We start from the raw sequence: 23,623 nt of genomic DNA, 5'->3' as shown, positions 1-23,623 counted from the left end.
TCTCTCCACCAAAAAAAAAAAAAAAAAAAAAAGTGCATATACAACTGGATAGATTCAAATTAGACCAGGACTCTCAGACCAGCTGTGTGCATTCAATAATAAAGCCCTTAAACAAACAAAAAAAAAGTTTTTATTTTACTGAATATGATGAAAGCCACCTTTCTCCGAGCAGGGAGCTGTGGTGGGATTGTAAGCACACAGAGATGTCAAGATCCAGCAGATCATTTATTTAGAAAAATGTAATGTGAAACCATTTCTCATTTCTATTTATTTTCAGCAGTTTTCTTATATGACATGGACTGACTGGAAGTACCTTGAAATAAAACATAAATCTAGATCATAAAAATGGACTGTATTTGAATCATTGAATTTGGGGTGGGATGGGGCTCTTTAATGAGGTTAGAAAGAAAAAAAATCACGTGGTTAACCACACACTGTTCAGGTGTATAATTTAACAAAATCATGAACAAAAATATAAATTAAATTTATAGTTAGTATGACAGTATAATGCAACCTCCCTGAAAGGATTATATTCTTTTTCATTTGGCATCTAGGTAAGCCAAAAATATTTAATTTGCATTCAAATATGTGCACTTAGATAATAAAGCACTATAAAGCGTGTGTTAAATGTCAGTGACGGTTAGTATCACAGATGCAGAGAGTACGGAACGATCAGTTTGCCTCAGGCACAGCTAGGCCATTACCCATTGGGCCTTTGTTCCTCTAATACTGCAGCCTTGCCACGCTGCATTAAAAAGTCACTTAGAACCCGTAAACCAGTTCAAGTGAATAAAAATGAAAACCCTTATGTTTGTTCTCAAATGTTTTAAAGAGCCTAATAGGAATAGTTCACCCAAAAATTAATAATTTATGAAAATGTACACACCCTCAGGTCATCCACAATGTAGATGAGTTTATTTCTTTGGCGATTTGGAGAAATTTAGCATTACATCACTTGCTCTCCAATGGATCAGTGAATGGGTGCCGTCAGAATGAGAGTACAAACAACTGATAAAAACATCACAATAATCCACAGGACTCCTATCCATCAGTTAACTTCCTGTGAATCAAATTGAATGTGAAGCTGTGTGTTTGTAAGAAACAAATCCAATCGTTAAGACGTTTTTAACTTCAAACCCTTGCTTTCAGCCAAAACACGAGTCCTCTATTCATAATATTTCGTTTCAGTGAAAAAGTAATTTTATCTGAATCATAAGAGAAATATAAGCACAACAAGCACCATTTACAAGCCAAAACAGTCTAAAACAGTTCTAAACAAATATGTTGGTAGATTTTGATGTGAAAGGTCAAAAGGTATGGGCTTTTTCACTGAATGAAGCATTATTATGAATTATGGACTGGTATATTGTTAATTGTTAATTGATGGACTACAGTCTTGGTGTGATGTTATTGTGATGTTTTATCATCTGTTTGGACTCTCATTCTGACGGCACCCATTCAATAAAGAGGATTCACTGGTGAGCAAGTTATGTAATGCTACTAAATTTCTCCAAATCTGTTCCGATGAAGAAATAAACTCGTCTACATCTTGGATGACTTCAGGGTGAGTACATTTTCATTTTTGGGTGAACCGTTCCTTTAAAATCTAAGGCGAATAAAATGACTTCAGCTATCGATACAGACCTCCTCTGGTAAATTGAATTGGCTTATGTCACCCCAAACATCTTTTACACGTGTCTCCAGATGTTTAATTCTTTAAAGGTAGTCCTATAGCTTATAAACCTCCTCCACTTCCAGTGACATTTTCAATGTATCAAATCAGTGGCCACATGCACAGTGTGCTGGTAGAGGCAATGGTGCAGAAATGTTATTCAAATAACATCCTAAGGCTCTGCCCACACAGAATCCTGGCAAAATATAAATGTCAGAAAAGATAAATGGAAAATACTCAACGTAATGTTTATGATTTGCCTTTCCCCCCTACATTTGTAACCGTGCTGTTTTACTGACACACTGCCATGTGCCGAGGACGTTCGGAGGAGCTGACAGCATTGATAACATGACAATGGATATTGTGAATGAACACAAAGCACTCTCTGCAATATCCTCTGTAGGAGGGAAATGTTGCTGACTCACTCCTTTAGCACATAAAGGGCCCATGAACTAATTTGACCCATTTTCACTTGTGACATTTTTTTAAAAATGTACCAGCACTTCTCATGACAGTGGTCATGCCCTCGTGTCAGTTATAAATGGCCAGCCACTAACTTTGGCTTGATTGGAAAGGGGAAAGGCACAATATGTATTTCTTCCCCTTTGTGCCCTGGAGTAAATTGAAATGGCCATGAGGGACATTCGCAAGGTCATTCTAACCTTGATACAACTATTTGTGAGGCTAAATGACAGTGAAAGAACATTTTGAAGTCACTCTTATCTTCTGAGGAAAGTCTCAGTCTAGAGACAGCTAGTTTTTTAATGTGGCTGTTAGTTACTCAGCTGACCTTTGCTTTGGAGTATTAAGAAGAGATTAAACTGTTCGTTTGTCATTTCTTTCTTTCTTTCTTTCTTTCTTTCATTCAAAAAAGTGAGATATTGTCAATAACTTATGAATCCTCACTTCCTTGCACTTAAGCTCTGTTGGATCGTCCCCTGCTGAATAGCATGTTGAAAGCATATGAAATTAGTATAACAAGCTGTATCTGTACGATAAGTTGTGATAAAAACAAACGCAGTGTTGAATCTCTGTATTGTAGCACATGACCTTGTTGAGCGCTCCTAAAAGGACATCTAAAATCAACACATTATTCTACATAAAAAAAAAAATAAAAATCAGCTGCTCGAATGGATGTTTAACTCCTTTACAATTCAGGCTAGTGTAGGTTAAAGTTTGGGGTCGATAAGAATGTTTAATGTTTTTGAAAGATCATTCTTATGGTGACCAAGGCTGTTATTTGATGAAAAATACAGTAAAAACTGTAATACTGTTAAATATTATATTTTATAATAACTTCTATTGTAATATTTATCCCTATGATGGCAAAGTCTTCAGCGTCACATGATACTTTACAAAGCACTCTAATATGCTGATTTGGTGTTTAAGAAACAGTTGTACTACTTTAATGTTTTTTGAGAATCATTTTTTTCAAGGATTTTTGATGAATAAAAAAGTTCAACAGCATTTATTTGAAACAGAATTCATTTGCAACATTATAAATGTCACTTTTGAGCAATTTAATGCTCCCTTGCTGAATTACAGCATTAACTTTTTTTTCAAAAATATAATCTTACTGACCTTGAAGTTTGAACAGTAGTGTATTTTTTGCAATCTATTAAAAATGTTATGATAAATAATATAAAAATACAAAACAACATAACAATATAAATATATAATAATATACAGTATAAACTAGGCTATAAGCTAGGCTCTTTTGAACATAATGAATAATTATACAATGCATTGATCTCTCCCAATGGCACTTTCAATATCTTTTATCAAACGTTGCATTATAGTATTTCAGTGAGCTAATTTTAGAGGGGTTTATTTACAAAAGGGATGACAGCAAACTCCTTTTAAGGCTGTTAAAGTGAAAGGCCCTAATGTAAAGATGAGTTCACGCTAATGCATGTTTAGTGAGTCATTATCTCAGTCACTTCAGCTTCTGTTTCAGTGTTGGTTTTGGAGAGGGTCAAACCAAAGAGCTTTATGGGATCAAAAGACCTCCACTGGGATCATGACAACATTTATACAAAAAGAAACAGAATGCAAGCTAGTTCATTAAATAGACAGATATTTCTGTTCTGCACAGGCAAGTTTATATATATATTATTGTGATATCCTTATTTTTATCTTAAACGAATGTTTGTACCGACACAGTTTTGACAATGTTTGAATACAGACTGTTCTTAATAAAATGAGACAGATTTTCTTCACTGCTCTCTTTGTCTTGATGGTCTTGGGCTTCAGCCGCACTGCTCGACTGCTCTACTACCGGCTCCATTAAATGAGTAATTCCATTAGCTTTCTTTCACACATTTGACCCAGCCATTTAAGATTCAGCTGAAGGTCTCGCTGCTATTGACCTGTAGCACATTCCAGCCAACTTTCCCTAAGTGCTTTCCCTAGTGGTTTGCTCAGAGAGAGTGCGTCTGAACATTAAACGACAGAGAATGTGGGGCACTGAGAAGGCATAGCTGATGAATAATCACAGCATGGCCTTTGTCTACATATATTTTATGACACATTTAATCATAATACTTTGTAATTGCATTAAATTTTTCCAAGATCAAAAACAGTTAGTGATAGTGATATACAATTAGTGATATACAGTCAGGTACATGTTTTGAATGTGTAATTGTCAGGGAGTCTCAGTAACCACCCTCACCTCAGTCACCACAGTCATCAGCCCCAGTGCACACCAGATCCCCATCACCCGAATTCTGATTGCCCGCACCTGTCTCAGCTCGTTAGGCTCCCTATATCACTGCACTCTCCCCACAGCCTCATCGTCTGGTCTACAGTTTGCATAGCCTTACTAGCCTGACTACTTACCTGTGTTTACTTACCCCTAGATGCTCCTTCGCTCCACTGCTCCATCGGATCACCTACAAGAGACAATCTTCCATTACCCTCAGCTAAGAGACTTGAATTCCTTTACTTCCTTAAATTACTCACCCTCAGACTGTTGCCTTTCATCCCACTGCCTGTTTGTCAATAAACCTGTTGTTGTGAGAACTTACCTCTGTGTTTCTGGCCTGTTTGCTGACAGAAGACCAGATCAACATAATTTGCCTTACAACATGGGCATTCACCTCACCCCTCATGACCCAGCAGACCTTCTTCTCACTCTCTTCCAAGATGGCCTTCCGATTGAGGACTACTTGGAGGAGTTCCTCGAGTTCTCACATCAAGTGCCCTGGAACGATGACACACTAAAGACCGTTTTTTGGTGTGGCTTGGATGATCACCTGTATCAACAAGTTCCAGCGAGTGCAACCACATGTTCGTTGCAAAAATGTATTGATTATATTCTATGGTTGTGTGGATCATCGTATATTTTAGAGGAAGCGCTCCCCAAGTCCGTTCCAGTGAGTAGTGTTCCTGAGCCTGTTCCACTGAAAGAAATTCCCGAATCTACCATCAATCCCTCCACATGCCTGGCCAATAACTCCGACCACCCATATTCTCCTGTGTTTCCCCGAGCCTGTAAGTGAGTTTCCAACGGCGCTGACCTCGGGGCTAAAGTTGCGGACCCAGGATTAACATCTGTCATCAGATCAGATCACTGACATCAGTGCTGAAATCTGCCTCCCTTCCTCTGTTTCCAGCTCCCAGAACCATTCCGGTCCTCGGCCCAGAACCAGCGGCCGCTCCACTGTCAAGCCCGCCAGCCGCTCCACTGTCAAGCCCTATGATGACAGCAACTATCTCCTTCACCTCAGCCCCCGACCAGAGTCGTGAGATGGCTCTAGCCCCCGACCAGAGTCGTGAGAGCTGCGGTTCCCGCGTCCGGCACAGGGAGGGCCTCAGATACCAAGTCTAGCCCAGAGAGGGCCCCTGTCCCCACGTCAAGCCCAGAGAAGGCCGCTGTTCCCACGTCTGTATCAGAGAGGGCCTCAGATTCCAAGTCCAGCCCAGAGAGAGACTATGTTCCCGAATCCAGTCCAGAGAGGGCTCCTGTTCCCACGTCTAGCCCAGAGAGGGCTCCTGTTCCCACGTACAGCCCAGAGAGGGCTGCGGTTCCCACATATGGCCCCGGGAAGGCCACAGATCCTGCGTCCAGCCCAGGTAGGGCCACAGATCCCGAGTCTAACCCAAGGCTCCTGTTTCCACATCCAGCCCAAAGAGGGCTCCTGCCCTCACGTCAAGCCCTGAGAAGGCTGCGGTTGCCACGTCCAGCACCGAGAGGGCTTGTGTCCCCAAGTCCAGCCAGGAAAGTGCTTCTGAGCCCAGCCCAGAGCCAGTCCCAGCCAGGAGACCCGGAGTCTCCCCCAAGAATTTTTTTTTTTTGAGGGGGACTATACGTCTCTGGCTGTAGTGGCCGGGCCGAGTGCTGAGGCCAAGCCCACGGAGGCCATCCAGCCATGGCTTCCTGAACTGCCTGCTCCGCCGTGGGCCCCTGAGCTGATACCGCCCTGGAGGCCTCCCATCGCGTACAAATCTGTCCCTAGAGGCCTCCAGAGCGCTCTCAGTCACCACCATCACCGCAGTCATCAGCCCCAGTGCACACCAGATCCCCATCACCCGAATTCTGATTGCCCGCACCTGTCTCAGCTCGTTAGGCTCCCTATATCACTGCACTCTCCCCACAGCCTCATCGTCTGGTCTACAGTTTGCATAGCATTACTAGCCTGACTACTTACTCGTGTTTACTTACCCCAGATGCTCCTTCGCTCTACCGCTCCTGTTCTCCACCGCTTCTTCACTCCATCTGATCAATTGCAAGAAACAATCTTCCACTACCCTCAGCTAAGAGACTTGAATTCCTTTACTTCCTTGAATTACTCTCACTCAGACTGTTGCCTTTCATCCCGCTGCCCATTTGTCAATAAACCTGTTGTTGTGAGAACTTCCCTCTGTGTTTCTGGCCTGTTTGCTGACAGTAATATACTTAACAATGCATTAATTTATAAAACATATTTAATAATTGATAAAATATATTTGTACAAATTATAAAAATAATTATGAAAAGAACTGTAATAATAAATAATATATTTATAAAATTATTTAAAAATTATAACATTTTATAAATTATATTATATCATAATTTATAACTATATAATTATATCATAATTTATAACTATATAATTATATCAAAATGTATAAATTATATAAAAGAGGATTTATAAACCAATTAATAAAATACACTTTGAATTTTTTTTTGTAATTTATAAAATATTTGATAAACATTCTTCATAAATGTTAAATAGACAATTTGCTTTTAGGCTTGGATTTATATAATATTTTCATATCATGTTCTATTTTATTACTGAAATTCATAAAAATAATTAATAAACTGCAATTCTCAGAGTCTACTGAAACAGAATATCACAACTTCCTGTATCATGTTGACTTTGTTAGGTAGCAGATTATCTTTAATGACATGCTAATCTATTTAAATTGTCCACATGCAGGGTACAATGCTAAAATTTAATTCAGACATGTATCACAAAGAGCTGTTCTACAGCCACTGCCATCAGATCAACACTGAACATGCAAGAAGTATCGCACTTTATTAGACCAGACCCCTCATGGTGCTCAGAAATGTCTGTGGCATAAGCTGTGTCCTTACCCCATTCATAAGAAATAATACCCAGCTATTTGGATACTTGTAGGCAGTGTTGAGAGCTGTGCTGGTCACCATGGAGATGCTCTAAAGCCGAACCTCTGCAGTTCTAAGGGAGCAATTACCTGATGACATCAAAGTCCTTCAGCAGCACAATAGAAGCATGCAGGACAGACAGGCTTCAAACAAATTAGACTGAAGATTCTCCTCATTTGCATTAAATTTCCACTCCGTGTCCGCGGAGCAGAGAGCAACAGCAGGATGCAAATCAAATGTTAAGAGTAAACAATGTTTGATGTACTGGGAAGTACATTTACGCTTGTGGAGAATGAAGGAAATTAGCAGCATTATTGAAGCGTTCTGGGAAGGCAGGCAATATAGTTCTCTTGTTAACACTCAAAAGTTCTTTACAAGGGTACAACGAGTACCAACAGTTCCTTACAGTGACACAGTGAGAGCAAGATCTCTCCGGCTCAACTTGACTCAATTGGAGTGGGGAAAGACATGAAATTAAACAGTTGCAAACACTAGCATGCTAACCTATTTTTTTGACATGCAACACAAAATTAAGTAACAGACATATGTTGCATAGGGTTCTGGCAGGAAGGGAACAGTGCCGCTCATTTCATCAGTGATCACTCTCTGAAATATGTCACTTTAACTAACACAACCTGTTCTCATGCACAAACCCAATTTTCATCACTGCAATAACCCCTAAAACACCAATATAAGAGAAAAAGAGAGCAAGCAATATGATGCTGTCGGTTACTCACTGTATATGCAAGGAAACAAATCAGCTGAATATTTCACCTGTGACAAAGGACAAAAATATAATTTTCAAACAAAATAATTGCTTGCTGCTGCAAGTATTTTAGTATTTTTGTTATTTTTATACACCTAGCATCTATTAGCAAATTTGTTTTTCTAATAAATATAATTTAAACTACCATAAAAGAAATATATCAAATGTAAACTACCACAAAAGGTTGTAGTCATTAGATTTTTTTACTTGAAAGAAATGAATGCTTATATTTAGTAAGGATGCATTAAATTGGTCAAAAGTGACAGTCAAGACATTAATAATGTTACAAAATATTTATATTTCAAATCAGTGCTGTTCATTTGAACTTCCTATTCATCAAAATCCTGGACAAAAAAATATCACAGTTTCCACAAAAAATATTACATGCTGTATTAAAATTCTACAGGGAAGCTGTTTTCAACAATGATAAAAAAAAAATACTAATTGGTTCTTGACATGATAATAATAATAGGATCATGTGACACTGAAGACTGGATTAATGACTGCTGAAAATTCAGCTTTAACATCACAGGAATAAATTATACTTTAAAATATATTCAAATAGAAAACAGTTATTTTAATTTGTAATAATATTTCGTAATATCACAGTTTTTTTTTTCATCAAATAAATGCAGCCTTGGTGAGTGTAAGGCTCAGAATCATATGTGTGGTAGTAGCATAGTGGATAAGTCTGAGTTACTGGAACACAGGATGTGAGTTCAGTTGTGAACAGGGATTGGCTGGTAATTGAGTCAGAAATCAGTCTTCCACACAATTGTGTCCTTGGGCTACTAAACACCACATTGCTCAAGTGGGACCTGGCCTTGCAATTAGTGTACAAAATGTCATTCTGAATCCAAATGATCTGTCTAATAAACTATGAGCAACTTTCAAAGTACATCATTGTTTATTACTACGCAGTGCTAATGTGTTGTTTCTCACCTTGTATAAGGTGAAAACTGCATTCAGGGTAATCTTGTGTATAGCTCACATTTCCAGCGGGCAATGCTCTGTAGAGTGGCTCTATACATCGTGTTGTTCTCATTAAGGGAGACCCGAAACATGTGCAGAAGTCATTTATAAAACATGAAAGGGTGAAAGATTCTATTGATCTCTCGTTCAAACTCATTGCTTTTAATATGACACTTTACAAGTCTTACTTTAAAGGGATCGTTCATCTAAAAATGAAAATCATTTACTCACCCTCATGTCATTCCACACCTGTCTGACTTTCTTTCTTCTATTCAAGACAGGATCTGCAGCCATTTCATCTGCCAAATATTGATGGACAAAAAACAATCGAATAATTTTCATTCAATAAGCCACTACGTTTTACATAATTCAATTACTGACACATCTGCTAATAGGTTTCTCATTCTCAACTCAATAAGAAGTTGTGGTCTTAGATTTGCTCCCTTAAAGGAACAGTACACTTAAAAATTAAAAATAGCTGGAAATTTACTCACCCTCAGGCGATCCAAGATGTAGATGAGTTTTTCATCAAAACAGGTCAAAAAAGGAGAAATTTAGCATTACATTACTTGCTCACCAGTGGATGCTCTGCAGTGAATGGGTGCCGTCAGAATGAGAGCTGATAAAAAAATCACAATAATCCACAATTAATCCACATGACTTTAGTCCATCTATTAACATCTTCTTAAAAATGAAAAGCTATACACATTCGATTTGATTCACAGGATTTAAACTGATGGACTGGAGTCGTGTGGATTACGTGTCGATTTATATGATGTTTTTAAGTCGTGTGGATTGCTTGTGGATTACTGTGATGTTTTTATCAGCTGTTTGGACTCTCATTTTGACGGCACCCATTCACCGCAGAGGATCCATTGGTGAGCAAGTGATGTTAAATTTCTTCAAATCTGTTGTGATGAAGAAACAAACACATCTACATCTTTGATGGCCTGAGCGTGAGTACATTTTCATCATTTTTTGAGGGGTGAACTATCCCTTTAAAGTTTTAATGCCCTAGCTGTAGCTGTAATAGCCTTGGCACACACCAAATTTGTTTTTCTAATAAATATAATTTAAACTACCATAAAAGAAATATATCAAATGTAAACTACCACAAAAGGTTGTAGTCATTAGATTTTTTTACTTGAAAGAAATGAATGCTTATATTTAGTAAGGATGCATTAAATTGGTCAAAAGTGACAGTCAAGACATTAATAATGTTACAAAATATTTATATTTCAAATCAGTGCTGTTCATTTGAACTTCCTATTCATCAAAATCCTGGACAAAAAAATATCACAGTTTCCACAAAAAATATTACATGCTGTATTAAAATTCTACAGGGAAGCTGTTTTCAACAATGATAAAAAAAAAATACTAATTGGTTCTTGACATGATAATAATAATAGGATCATGTGACACTGAAGACTGGATTAATGACTGCTGAAAATTCAGCTTTAACATCACAGGAATAAATTATACTTTAAAATATATTCAAATAGAAAACAGTTATTTTAATTTGTAATAATATTTCGTAATATCACAGTTTTTTTTTTCATCAAATAAATGCAGCCTTGGTGAGTGTAAGGCTCAGAATCATATGTGTGGTAGTAGCATAGTGGATAAGTCTGAGTTACTGGAACACAGGATGTGAGTTCAGTTGTGAACAGGGATTGGCTGGTAATTGAGTCAGAAATCAGTCTTCCACACAATTGTGTCCTTGGGCTACTAAACACCACATTGCTCAAGTGGGACCTGGCCTTGCAATTAGTGTACAAAATGTCATTCTGAATCCAAATGATCTGTCTAATAAACTATGAGCAACTTTCAAAGTACATCATTGTTTATTACTACGCAGTGCTAATGTGTTGTTTCTCACCTTGTATAAGGTGAAAACTGCATTCAGGGTAATCTTGTGTATAGCTCACATTTCCAGCGGGCAATGCTCTGTAGAGTGGCTCTATACATCGTGTTGTTCTCATTAAGGGAGACCCGAAACATGTGCAGAAGTCATTTATAAAACATGAAAGGGTGAAAGATTCTATTGATCTCTCGTTCAAACTCATTGCTTTTAATATGACACTTTACAAGTCTTACTTTAAAGGGATCGTTCATCTAAAAATGAAAATCATTTACTCACCCTCATGTCATTCCACACCTGTCTGACTTTCTTTCTTCTATTCAAGACAGGATCTGCAGCCATTTCATCTGCCAAATATTGATGGACAAAAAACAATCGAATAATTTTCATTCAATAAGCCACTACGTTTTACATAATTCAATTACTGACACATCTGCTAATAGGTTTCTCATTCTCAACTCAATAAGAAGTTGTGGTCTTAGATTTGCTCCCTTAAAGGAACAGTACACTTAAAAATTAAAAATAGCTGGAAATTTACTCACCCTCAGGCGATCCAAGATGTAGATGAGTTTTTCATCAAAACAGGTCAAAAAAGGAGAAATTTAGCATTACATTACTTGCTCACCAGTGGATGCTCTGCAGTGAATGGGTGCCGTCAGAATGAGAGCTGATAAAAAAATCACAATAATCCACAATTAATCCACATGACTTTAGTCCATCTATTAACATCTTCTTAAAAATGAAAAGCTATACACATTCGATTTGATTCACAGGATTTAAACTGATGGACTGGAGTCGTGTGGATTACGTGTCGATTTATATGATGTTTTTATCAGCTGTTTGGACTCTCATTTTGACGGCACCCATTCACCGCAGAGGATCCATTGGTGAGCAAGTGATGTTAAATTTCTTCAAATCTGTTGTGATGAAGAAACAAACACATCTACATCTTTGATGGCCTGAGCGTGAGTACATTTTCATCATTTTTTGAGGGGTGAACTATCCCTTTAAAGTTTTAATGCCCTAGCTGTAGCTGTAATAGCCTTGGCACACACACACACACACACACACACACACACACACACACACACACACACACACACACTGTGCACATACTTGTTACTACAAAGAGCAAGATCACACAGCTCTCTGTGACGCCCCACATTCATCCCCTACTGTGACCTGCACGAGTAAAGCAGCAACACACCTTAATCCTCCTGTATCCATCCCTGCATTTATACAAAGAGTGATAATTAACTCTGCTTCACAATGCAAATTCCTCTCCTATAATCCTGTTGTTGTTAGTGAATGTTTTGTTCTGCATGCAATAGATAACATATCTCTTAGTCAAGCATTAAGAGTCAGTGCTGTTAGCTAATGTGCATAAAGATTCTTGCCGGGGAAAAAAAAGTTTCATGCAAATTTTAGAACGCAAACATTGGGCAAATATCCTGTGATGTTTTCTGCACGGAATGTGCACATTTAAATGTTTGTATAATGTGGCATAAAATGTCACAGATTAATGTGTCACATTTCTTTTCTACATATGTCTTTGATCTGTAAAAGCCTCTGCATTATTAACCTGGAAGCTGTAATTGCTATATATATACAGAGGATTACCATGATTACGAGCAAACTAAGAGAATGCATAAACAGAAACAAGACTGAACAAGTTTGTGCTCAGATAAAAAACAAATTATTAATGTGAATCCAGCGTCATAGCTGATTATGTCTGTTGTATTTATGACAAGCTACAGATTGTAATGTTTAATGTTTAATGTTCAAGGTCATGACATAGTTTTATCACTTCTGATGAAATAAAACTTTTTAAAGATGTTCCAAGTAACATGTTTGAAAAAAAATAAAATAAAAAACTAATTCCATCTTACAAAACAATGTCTTTACTCAAATATACTTTAATAAACCTGCAATAATTTATATTATTATACAATAATTGATTATACCTAACAAACCATAAAACAGCTTTTGGTTTAAGAGATACATTTTAACTGAAATAAAATATATATTTTTAAAAATCTTAAACTGTTTTTTTTTAGCTAATCTTGACGTGCTAAAATTGATGTACTAAAACGAACACTGAAATACAAATTAATTAAAACGATATAGTTTATACATATTTTAAAAAAAGGATAGAAATGACAAAAACAACAAGATTACTAAAACTTTAACTAAAATGAAAACAGACAAAATAAAAAAAAATAGTTCATAATATTATTTTATTATAATTTTATTATATATATATTTTAAATTGGTTATAATTATGATCTCTGGTATACTGAAATAACCTTGGACGAGATGGATTATGTAGGAAACTGCAAACATACGCCATTTACTTATGCTTGTCACATCATATCACAATGTTATTCATATAATTAATAATATTTGATCACATATTTTGATTTGGCCAGGGACAAATACGTTTTTTGCTTAATTTTTTGACCTACATTTTAGATTATTTCATTTCATTAGATATAATTATACCATGTGGCTAAAATCAATGTTTAAATAAACATTATCTGTGTAAAGCTGCTTTGGAACAATATGTATTTTGAAGCACAATACAAATAAATTGCATTGAACTGAACTGAAAATCTCTGAGGTCCAGCAACTTCCCAGCCTGATTCAGTTTTAGGGACTTTAAACGGTTTTATCGCACAGCTGGAAGACTAACCGTAAACTGATTTCAAATAGATGATGCTTGTCTCCTTATTACGGTGAAGCTATTTATATTATTTTAGATTGATTTACTATGTGGAAAGCACTAGAGGAGGCCATTAATGAACAGACCTTATCCCTTCAGCTCTTATCGGGAAACTCATTTTGAGTGTATCGCAGAAAACACAAGCACTTCTTCACAGGACTTGACTGATTTTAAGAGACAGCGCACTTACCCCAGTAGAGCTCTCGCACATACCAACCCACAGCATGAGTGTTCAGCCAGGACTTCAATTTTATACTACTACAACAGAGGAAAAGACAGGACTTAATGGTGAGGAGTGCGAGTGTTTGGGAAACAATCATCATTTTTACAATACAGTTCAAGATCATAAATATTTGAAAAGGATATAGGTCATATTGATGCTAAGAAGCTTCATATATTTTCAGTTCAAAGGAAACCCTCAGTTTGGTGGCTCGTTTTAATTTTTGGTCTCATTACACTTCACTAATAACATTTTCTGTTTGAAGCCGTCAAATTTCACCTCCAGTCAATCCCATGATCATTATGGGATTCTCTGGGATTCCATTGGCATTCATTTATTCCCTTATGCTCTGTTCTGAGTCACTGGGCCTTGTTCCCTTGTTCTTTGTAGTCTATCCTTTTAAGAGGTACGAATCCCTCTTGCGAGTTCCTTTGCCTGGAGCTCAAAAAGTAGAAGGCTTAAAGGTGGCAGACAGTAAGAAACTCTGGGTAAAGAGAAACGCCGCTGTATCTCAAGGAGGGCAGGGGACAGAAAGAGACTGACAGCGAGAGGAAATGAAGAGCCCAACCCATATGAGAACTGAGAAAAGAGATCCTTTATGTCAATGCAAATCTTCCACAGATATTTCTCTCTGCATAAAGAATAATCCGGATTCTAAACTAGTAAAAACATCCAAGCACTAAAACTTTACTTAGTAGAAAGTGCAAATGCATGCAGTCATTTTTCATTCAAGCCATTCTGACACTGCAATACTAATGAAAGAGAGAAAATGTGATTTCTCAGTTATTCTCATAAAGGAAACAGATGTTCACACTGCGCTTGAAAGCATGCTTAAGGCTTTATGTTCAGTCTTTCTTTTCTTAATTCTTTGACCAATGCATCATAAAACCAATTAATTTAAGGTGTCAGATATTAGTATTATTATAAAGATTTACTCCACTAATATAATTAATTAGCAACAATCAGGTGCAATTATAGGCTGTTAACCAAAAGAATGAAATACTGTTCATTAAAATTATTCAGCACTTATTTAATTAAACTCCAACATGAAGACTAAAGTAAAGCATGACCACATTTAATTTTAAAGAAGTAAGGAGCAGTGGGAGGACATTGTGGGGGCAAGAAAGAAAAAGAATGAAAGTACTTCACTCAGAGCTGGAAGAGCCCAACATAGGTCACTTTTGAAACCTGTCATTGAAAGAGAAAAGAGTGAACTGGGCTTCAGAAAGAGCAAAAAATAAATAAATACTCTGAGGCTTTGAAAAAAACGCACAATAAAAAGCTTCATGAAAAAACATCCTTCAGCGCCAAGAACACTTTGCTACCTTTGAGGTGTTTTTGAGCTGTAATTACTGCTTCAATAGTTCAGACAATCATTTGAATAAGTCTGTAGGCACAAAATAAATACTGGTATTTTAATATGTACTATTTAATATGTATAAGACGGTTGCTGCTTGCTCAAAAATGGTATAATTCATTTCTTTTGCTTTAAAAAGCAAATGTTTCTGAAAGCACATTATGTTTGGTCACGTACACGGAAACAGACCTGTCCAAATCCATTTTAATCTTTGTGAATTAAAGTCTTCATTTCCTGTTTGTCTGATCTTGCTTTCTGAAATGAGGTGAATCCGGTGTTCTCCCTGGCAAAACACTGTTTCAGGCTCTGGGGCTTGTGTAAAATACCTTTGCAATCATATCCGCTTGTTTTGTTTTCCCTCTCTGCTTTGTAATGTGTGTGCTTGAGGCATCCAGAATTTCCTGTTGAGAGTGTTAGGACAGAAAAACAATACTGTAATAAAAATCTGCATGCACATGCAACAGTAAATTCATTATTTATATTACTGAAATTTTTATCTTGCACGAAATACATACAAATTAATATATTACATTAGTATACTCCAGAATAATACAGAAAACTAGTAGTATATTAAGTATACACTTATTATGATCTTGGATGCAGTGTCATTTTATTTAATTAGAGAATCAGAAAGCAATAAAGCTCTAGCTCCTCCAGGTTATTTTGAACAACAATTGTGTTGCAGCATTCAGGAGCACAATCTCCCATTCTTTAAAGTATCAGCTGAAACACTCTTACTTCTACACACACACACACACACACACACACACACACACACACACACACACACACACAAGAAAAAGAGACAAGGAAAGAAAAATAGACAGGCAAGGTCAAAACATAACATTTTGTCTCAGTAAGAATCTTCTAAATCTGAATTTGAAAATGAGCCAAAAAAAGAGGGAAAAAGGGAGCGCTATTTATGTTTGCTGGTCAATAGGTGCTGGCTGCTGGCCTCAAGATTATAATTATAAATGTTCACTAAATAAACTAAATACTCACTAAATAAATTAACTAAAGCTGTGAGGATGTGCTAAACATGTGAAAAAGGAGTGTGCTTAATTGTATTGAATGTGCATTAGTGTCTTTGCTTGACATAATATAATTTTCATAATAAAAAAAACACTTAAGGGTATTATTTATTTAAATATATTACACACAGTTTTAATAGAAATGACAAAAGTATATTTTAGTTTACCATAAATGCTTTTTAGTACATTTAGCAGTACACTTTAACCATATTTCAAAGACAACAGAAGTAATAATGAAATTATATACAAGGATGTACTTAAGTCTACATCAGTGGGTCAAAAAAGCACTCTAAATTTCAACATGCAATTGTGTCAGAAAACATTACATCCTTTTTTTATACTAATTTTGCTAAGTGTACTTCAAGATCACATGATCATAAACAACAAAACTACTTCATTTCAGATGCAGATCAGTAGATTCAGTGGTTCACTTTTGTATACTCTACATCCCGTTGCTGCAGTGGCCTTCAAGATTGCAAAAGTTTGTAAATTCGCCCAAAATATTCCAAAGACCCAACGAGATCACGTCCATCTCACATTGCCTGATGTTTGCATCATACCTGGCTACTGTCACTATATAACCATGAATAAAGTGATTCTTTGATCCTGAAATCAACTAAGTATGCTCACTTTGCCGGAAGGTCAGAATTTATCAATTCATTCAGAGCATATCCTTTCTTGAAAATTGAACCATGATTCAAGTCTCTTCTTGTTTAAATAAACAAAACCCCCGTAATCCTATAGATGCAGTGATTCATTCTGAGCGCTGAGGGATTAAATCAACGATCATCGATTCATTGACTTGTCTGTGATGAGAACTTGCTCTACAGCCAACAAGTGCATAGCGACAGCACTGCTAGAAATCATCTCCTGGCATAAACCTGACAAACAGGCTTTTGTTAAAGCACAGTACATTACATCAAGGTCCTCTGAACAACATCTTCCATAATGTAGTAGCACGATCGATCAGGACCATGTGATCTGGATTAGGAGCAGGCGAGGCGGCGAGCATTCGCAATGACTGACAAAACACCCAGGCTGCCAGATGATCAGACCCGCCGAACATGCAGAGGGAGAGGAACGAGATTGCACGAAGCAGTAATCAATAAGTTGTCTACGCTGAAAAAATTAATTCAGAGCTTTTAATATCCCAACCGACTGAGCATTACAGAGTCCTAAATCTTCAAAAAGATGGGCTGCAACTCTCTAACCTTGGTTAGTGCTGCTCTATCTTCTGAAATATAAGATGGAAGTCCACACAAAATATATTTGCCAGGCCACTCTTATTAATAATTGATTTGTGTAACCGAGGGCCAAATATTGCTCACGTGGAGGAATAAAGACTTGCTACATTGCTGTCATGCTGAGATGTCCCAACAGAAAATTAGTTGTGGTAAGAAGGCAATGACAAAATGCACCAGGAGGAGAGCAGACCTTGAATGTGAAATAGCTGTCACCAATCAATTAAGAAATAGTGACTTAATGCAGCATAACGACTAAACCGTGAGTCAAGAAAAGTTTAATATTGCATGCCCGTTTATTCGTGAACTCTGTGTTTGTGTGGGTTTTAAATATGTGAATATGTCAGTTATGCTCATGCATGCTTCATTCAATTTTAATGTTGCCTTGAGTCATATCAAAATCATTTCCATAATCACAATTCCACTGAGATTTCTCACCAGTATAATTGCCAGATTTCCTCATGCAATATTACTGAAGGTGAATTCTCAATGGACTGAGTGCCTTTGTTCATGACTTTTACACTTCAGGTTCATTCACCCGATTGCTTCGTAGTTTGTCAGAAGGCATCAGCAAGGAGTCATAAAACATAAACATCTTTGAAATATGTCAGCACGGCTCCTCAGGAGCTCGATGGAGGCATTTGTTTTTCACTCAGTGAGCTATTTGTCTCGTAGCTGGCCTTGATGTTCTTTTTTGCTTACGTTGTGTCATGTAAGAGCTATGGTAGTTCTGGCAGACAATTTTTTCGGCTTGCTACCACATCAAAAGACTGGAAACTGAACCTCAGTATTTAAAACCAACCTTTAAAAGTACAGTTTCTTGCACACAAGCAGCTTTAAATGGGACATTTAGCATATTCAGCCTTGAGTGAATGCGGCAGCTCAGGGCATTTTATATTTTATATCATATACACATTGCTGGAAATGGCCAAGACTTGCTGGGGGACCCCAGTTTTTGTGCATTGTGTTTCCTTCTGAAGCATCAGTGAGCATTTGAATCTTCTGTAATAGTTGCATATGAGTCCCTCAGTTGTCCTCAGTGTGAAAAGATGGATCTCAAAATCATACAGTCATTGTTGGAAAGGGTTTAAATACACAAAAATGCTGCAAAACCAAAGAATTTGTGGGACCTGAAGGATTTTTCTGAAGAACAGCAGACAGTTTAACTGTTCAGGACAAACAAGGGACTCATGAACAACTATCAAAAAAAAAAAGAAAAAAAAAAAAGCTGTGGATCATTCTTCAGGTAAGAACACAGTATTAACAATCAAGGGGATGTAAACTTTTGAACGGGGTCATTTCTATATATTCAACTATTATTTTCTCTTGTGGACTATGTAAACATATTTTATGTGAAATATCTTATTCAGGTCAGTACTAAATAAACAATAACATGCATTTTTTGATCCCTCTTATTTTGGTAAAATAATTAACATTTTGCAGATTCTGAAAGGGGGATGAAAACTTTTGACCTCAACTGTACTTCAACTAAATTATATGCTTTCTTGGGAGACTTCATACAGACATCTTGAGGAAGCAGACCAATATGGCTCAGTATTTATTCTTGTATTATGTTTCATACACATTTGTGTATTTGTGGTCTGTGAGCAAAGAATGGTGTATTTGCACATTCCTTCATTGCAATGATTGGATAAAGGAAAGAAATCCTTTTGATTTCACTAATTTCCGACCTGGCAAGTTAACAAACCCATTAAGGTACCATTTTTCACTGACAGTGTACATTCACAGATGTGGGTAGCCAGACATAAAACACTTCTTGTTATCCGGTTCTACCACTCAGATCTCAAAATGGCTCGTAAAACGAATAATAGGAGGGCAAATAATAGTAAAATAAGGCTTAATAATGCCAAGATTTAAAGCAGTCATCCTTATTTTGTATTTGCGTGGATTTACGGTCCATGCAAACAGTGAGTAGAAAGGGGAACAAACCAGCGGTCCAGAAATAGAATGTATTTGTCCAGACCAAACAACGGCTTCAGAAGCCAGCAACACCAGCATAACAAGATAAACCAGTAAAAAATAAAACCGCAAGGAAATGAAGCCCCATTCATCTGACATAACATAAATCTGAATGTTATTCAAGAATTATAAGCACAACAAAAATGTGCTGCATTTTTCCTTTATGAATGGAAAGACAGCACCTAAAAAGGGCATTGAGGAATCAAGGCACACATAGGCACGTCTGGTACTCTACAAGAATCAGACACATGAGTTTTGTGATTATGATACAGGTAATCCACCTAAATTTGTCATCTATCCTACATGGACCTGAAAATATTGCTTTCAAATCTGAACCTAAACTTAGCAAAGCTTGTTAAACCCAAAGCAAATTACTTGGAGTTGAAAGCTTGATCTCTCAGAATGATTTTCAGTAAACGAAAAATAAAGCTAGATTTAATTAAAGTTTTCACTTTTGCTTAGATCGAAGCGGAAAGTGTCCTGCCCAAACTCTGGCAGTAAAGATGGAAGCACTCATTCCTTTTTAATGCAACTCTATGCCACAAATTTAAGATTTGTAGAATTAAGAGACTGTTAATTAAACCCATTAATTAGATGGGGGTGTCCATACTTCTGGCCATGTATTAAATGTTGGGATTATTGGCAGTGTAAATAATTGAAGAACTGCTTACATGACTGCTCAAGCCGATTAAATGAAATAGACCAGGGCTTTTCAAACTGGAAGAGAAAATATTTGGGGGCGTGAAAAATAAAAAAAAATCTCTGTTTTAGATTGTTCACTCTAAATTCAAACCAATGTCATTGTCATCCATTTAGTTTTTAGCTGTTGAACCCAAAATGCCTGCCATTCCTTCCAATTCAGACACTGTATCAATGGCTTTCATTTTTGAGAAGCATCTTAAATGAAATCCACAGCAATATGAGTGGGTAAACACACAAAAAGACAAAAACTAAAGGATTATGTCGCTTAATTAAAGATGGATGTTGAAAAGCAGAATAGAAGAGTCCTGTTGAACTCTGCAGATTTCACAAGCTGTTGATAACCAGTAATGGTGTGTCTAATGGCAGTTGTTAAGGAAACTGAGTTTTTTGGCAGCAGGAATGCCACCTGCAGTATATCCCACAAAGCCTGTATCTAGTCTTGCCTGTTGAGCAGCGATCTCAGGGGACTTCCTTTCAACAGCTAGCCCCTGGAGCGTTTCTGGAAATCACCCAATCAGCAACACATTGGAGGTCATTTAAGATGCCAAAATATAAGAATTAAAACCTTGCCACTAGTTTGAAGTCTGTGTGCTCTTTGAAGCCGACACGAAGCTGAGGGTCAGAAAGCTGCAGGAGAGACGCAAAGGGCAACTGTCAGGATCAGTCCAAGATCACAGCAAACTAAAACACAAGAAATACAGCAGCTTTATCATCCAACACAAGAAACTAAACCTATGCTGTGATGGGAGATCTTAAAGGGTAAATTTTCCCCCAAAATTGGAATTTTGTCATCATTGACTTACCTCAGTTTACATCATGTTGTTCCGAACCTGCATGACTTTCTATCTGAACACAAAAGGAGAAGCTTTAATGAACTGCACTCGCCACACTTTTCCATACAATCAGTCCCTATTATTACTGGAGCTTTCAAGCTTCAAAAGGGTGCAGAAGCACCATAAAAATTGGTCCATGTGACTCGTGTGCTAGATACCAATATAGGAACAGACTGAAACTTGAGCCATTATTCACTGAGACCAGCATTATCACAGACACAACCAAATGTAATATAACTATTTAATGTAATATTCATATTATGTGTCTATATATTAAAGTATTTGCTTCCCTTTATAAATTAGATTAACATACAATGCGTAGCATACTAGTCCTATATGGATCACATTTTTGATACTTCTATGGTCCTTTTGTGCACTGTTTAAAACTTAAAGTCTCAGTCCCCATTCATTGTAATGCTTTGAAAAGAGTGGCCAGTGCATTCAGCATTTCTATCCTTTTGTGTTCATATGGGTTTTGAACAAATGCCACTGTTAGCTAAGACAAGAGACCTTGACAAAGTCCAAGGTTCTGTTCGTAGAGTATATTTCATAAAAGGTAATGTTATATTCAAGATTACTTTACAGGTCTGAGTGATGGAGAGAGGCTTATACATTTAATTAATCCAGATAAAATGTCTTTTACCACCTGCTTTTAGATAAATGCACAGACTGCAAAAATATTTGTAATGGCAAAACATAATGAAATTCATATTTTAGCTACATAAAATTCATTCATTTGGCAGATGTTCTTATATAAAATGACTAAGAGTGCATTTAAGGTACTTTACTTTAATCCCATGACTGTCAGACTCTGGGCCAGGTCTTGTGTGTGTCTTTGCTCCCTATGTGCTCCGTCTTCCAGTTTCTCTGTCTCGTGTTTTGAATTCATTGTTCCCAGGTGTTTCCTATGTTGATTGTCTTATTAGTTCCAGGTGTCCCTTGTCTTCCCCTCATCAGTTCCTGTGTATTTAAAGTGTGTTCTAGTTCTTGTCCTTTGTCAGTCGTTGAACGTCATCCTGATGTGTCGAGTCCTGTGATCCCCAGCCTTTGTTAATAAAACCCTTTTGATTTATTCTACTCCGTGTCTCCTCGCTCCTTCGTTCCCGTGTTCCTCGTGTGTGTGCACCGTGACAATGACCTTGGTGTTGAGCTATACTAACTTAAAACATGGATAAAATCCAGATGGCAGAGGCATTGATTTCATAGTACTATGCACTATTTTATTTATCGCATTTATTTTATTTTAAGACACTACCATCAAAAATAATACTTTTTTTATTCACCAAAGATGCATTATCAGATTTAAGTCTGAAAGTAAAGACATTTCTAATAATATTGCAAGATATTCTCTTGGATTTTCTATTCAGCATAAGCATTTAAGGATCAAGTGACACTGAAGAATGTAGTAATGTCTGCTAAAAATGTTGCTTTGCCATCACAGAAATAAATTACATGTTAAAATATCTTCAAATAGAAAATAGATATTTAAAATTGTAACGATATTTCACAATATTACTGTCTTTTTGAACAAATAAATGAATAGAAAAAATGAGTTATATAAAATATTTGTACTGATTTATTTGTCTAAATACACCGTTTCACTTTGTGAAATTCCCTTGCGTTGACCTAGCTGAGGCGTTTCGGCTTCAACAATCCCCCCATCGCATTTCTGAGCCCTGATTTCAGCAATATGATGCCGAGTCTCTGAACACACGCTTCTCCAGCAGCGCAGACGCCCCCTCAGGGAGATAACAGATCACTGACGCTCATGTCAAAGGAGCTGTAATGAATTATTTTGGAGTCAAATGTCTCATCAAGAGCAGCATCTCCAGGTCCTAATTGAGGAGAGAAGAGTAATATAGGTGAATGTCTGGAGTCATTTCCTCATCTCCTAACCACAGGGGAGCTGTGTAATTCCCCAAAGGAATCATAGGAATGTGATTGAAAAGTGTGCAAATCAAAAGGTGGGGAGGACGCCTGGTGCAGATAAACATGACTGCAATCAGAAATCATCAACCCTGAGCTGATCAGTTCAACACCAGCTTAAGAGTTCAACTCTGACATCACTATATGGAAAGCTCTTGACAGACTAAAAAGTTTCAGAATGACATCAAAGGACCTTTTGAACGAGAATAATCAAGTCACTTTCAAAAAAAATGGTTTATCACTTTCAAAAGAACTATAATCATTTGAAACAAACAGCGAAATGAACTTTGCAAGATTGTGGTCTTAATTAACCGCCTACGGTAGGGCTGAATATATATATGGGCAAAAATACATAGGCCTATCTCGGTATTTTTTAGCCGTAGTTCACTAAACTAAAAATGAAAATAAATGAGAACAAAAGCACAGAGTCGTGTTAGGCTATTTTGATTATTCCATTACAGTCACTGTTATCATAAAAATAGACTTGTAGGTTTAAAATTCTACATAATACATACAAATATTTCAGCGAAATGTATATTTTAGTCGGAATTATTGCGCTCCTATTTAATTTAGCTCGATTGTTTGGCGCGCTAGTTCACTGAAGTTTAGCGGAGAATCCCAAAGCAGACGGCTCATGCACTTCTGACAGAAAAATGGAAATATTTCCATGGCTTTCTAAAATTTACAGACGGAGAATATACCTGTGAAATGTAAGTTATGCATTCAGGAAGA

The sequence above is a fragment of the Sinocyclocheilus anshuiensis genome, unplaced genomic scaffold (assembly GCF_001515605.1).
Source record: "Sinocyclocheilus anshuiensis isolate Anshui unplaced genomic scaffold, SAMN03320099.WGS_v1.1 scaffold1132, whole genome shotgun sequence".
NCBI classification, from domain to species: Eukaryota; Metazoa; Chordata; class Actinopteri; order Cypriniformes; family Cyprinidae; genus Sinocyclocheilus; species Sinocyclocheilus anshuiensis.
This window is presented reverse-complemented; position numbering follows the sequence as displayed.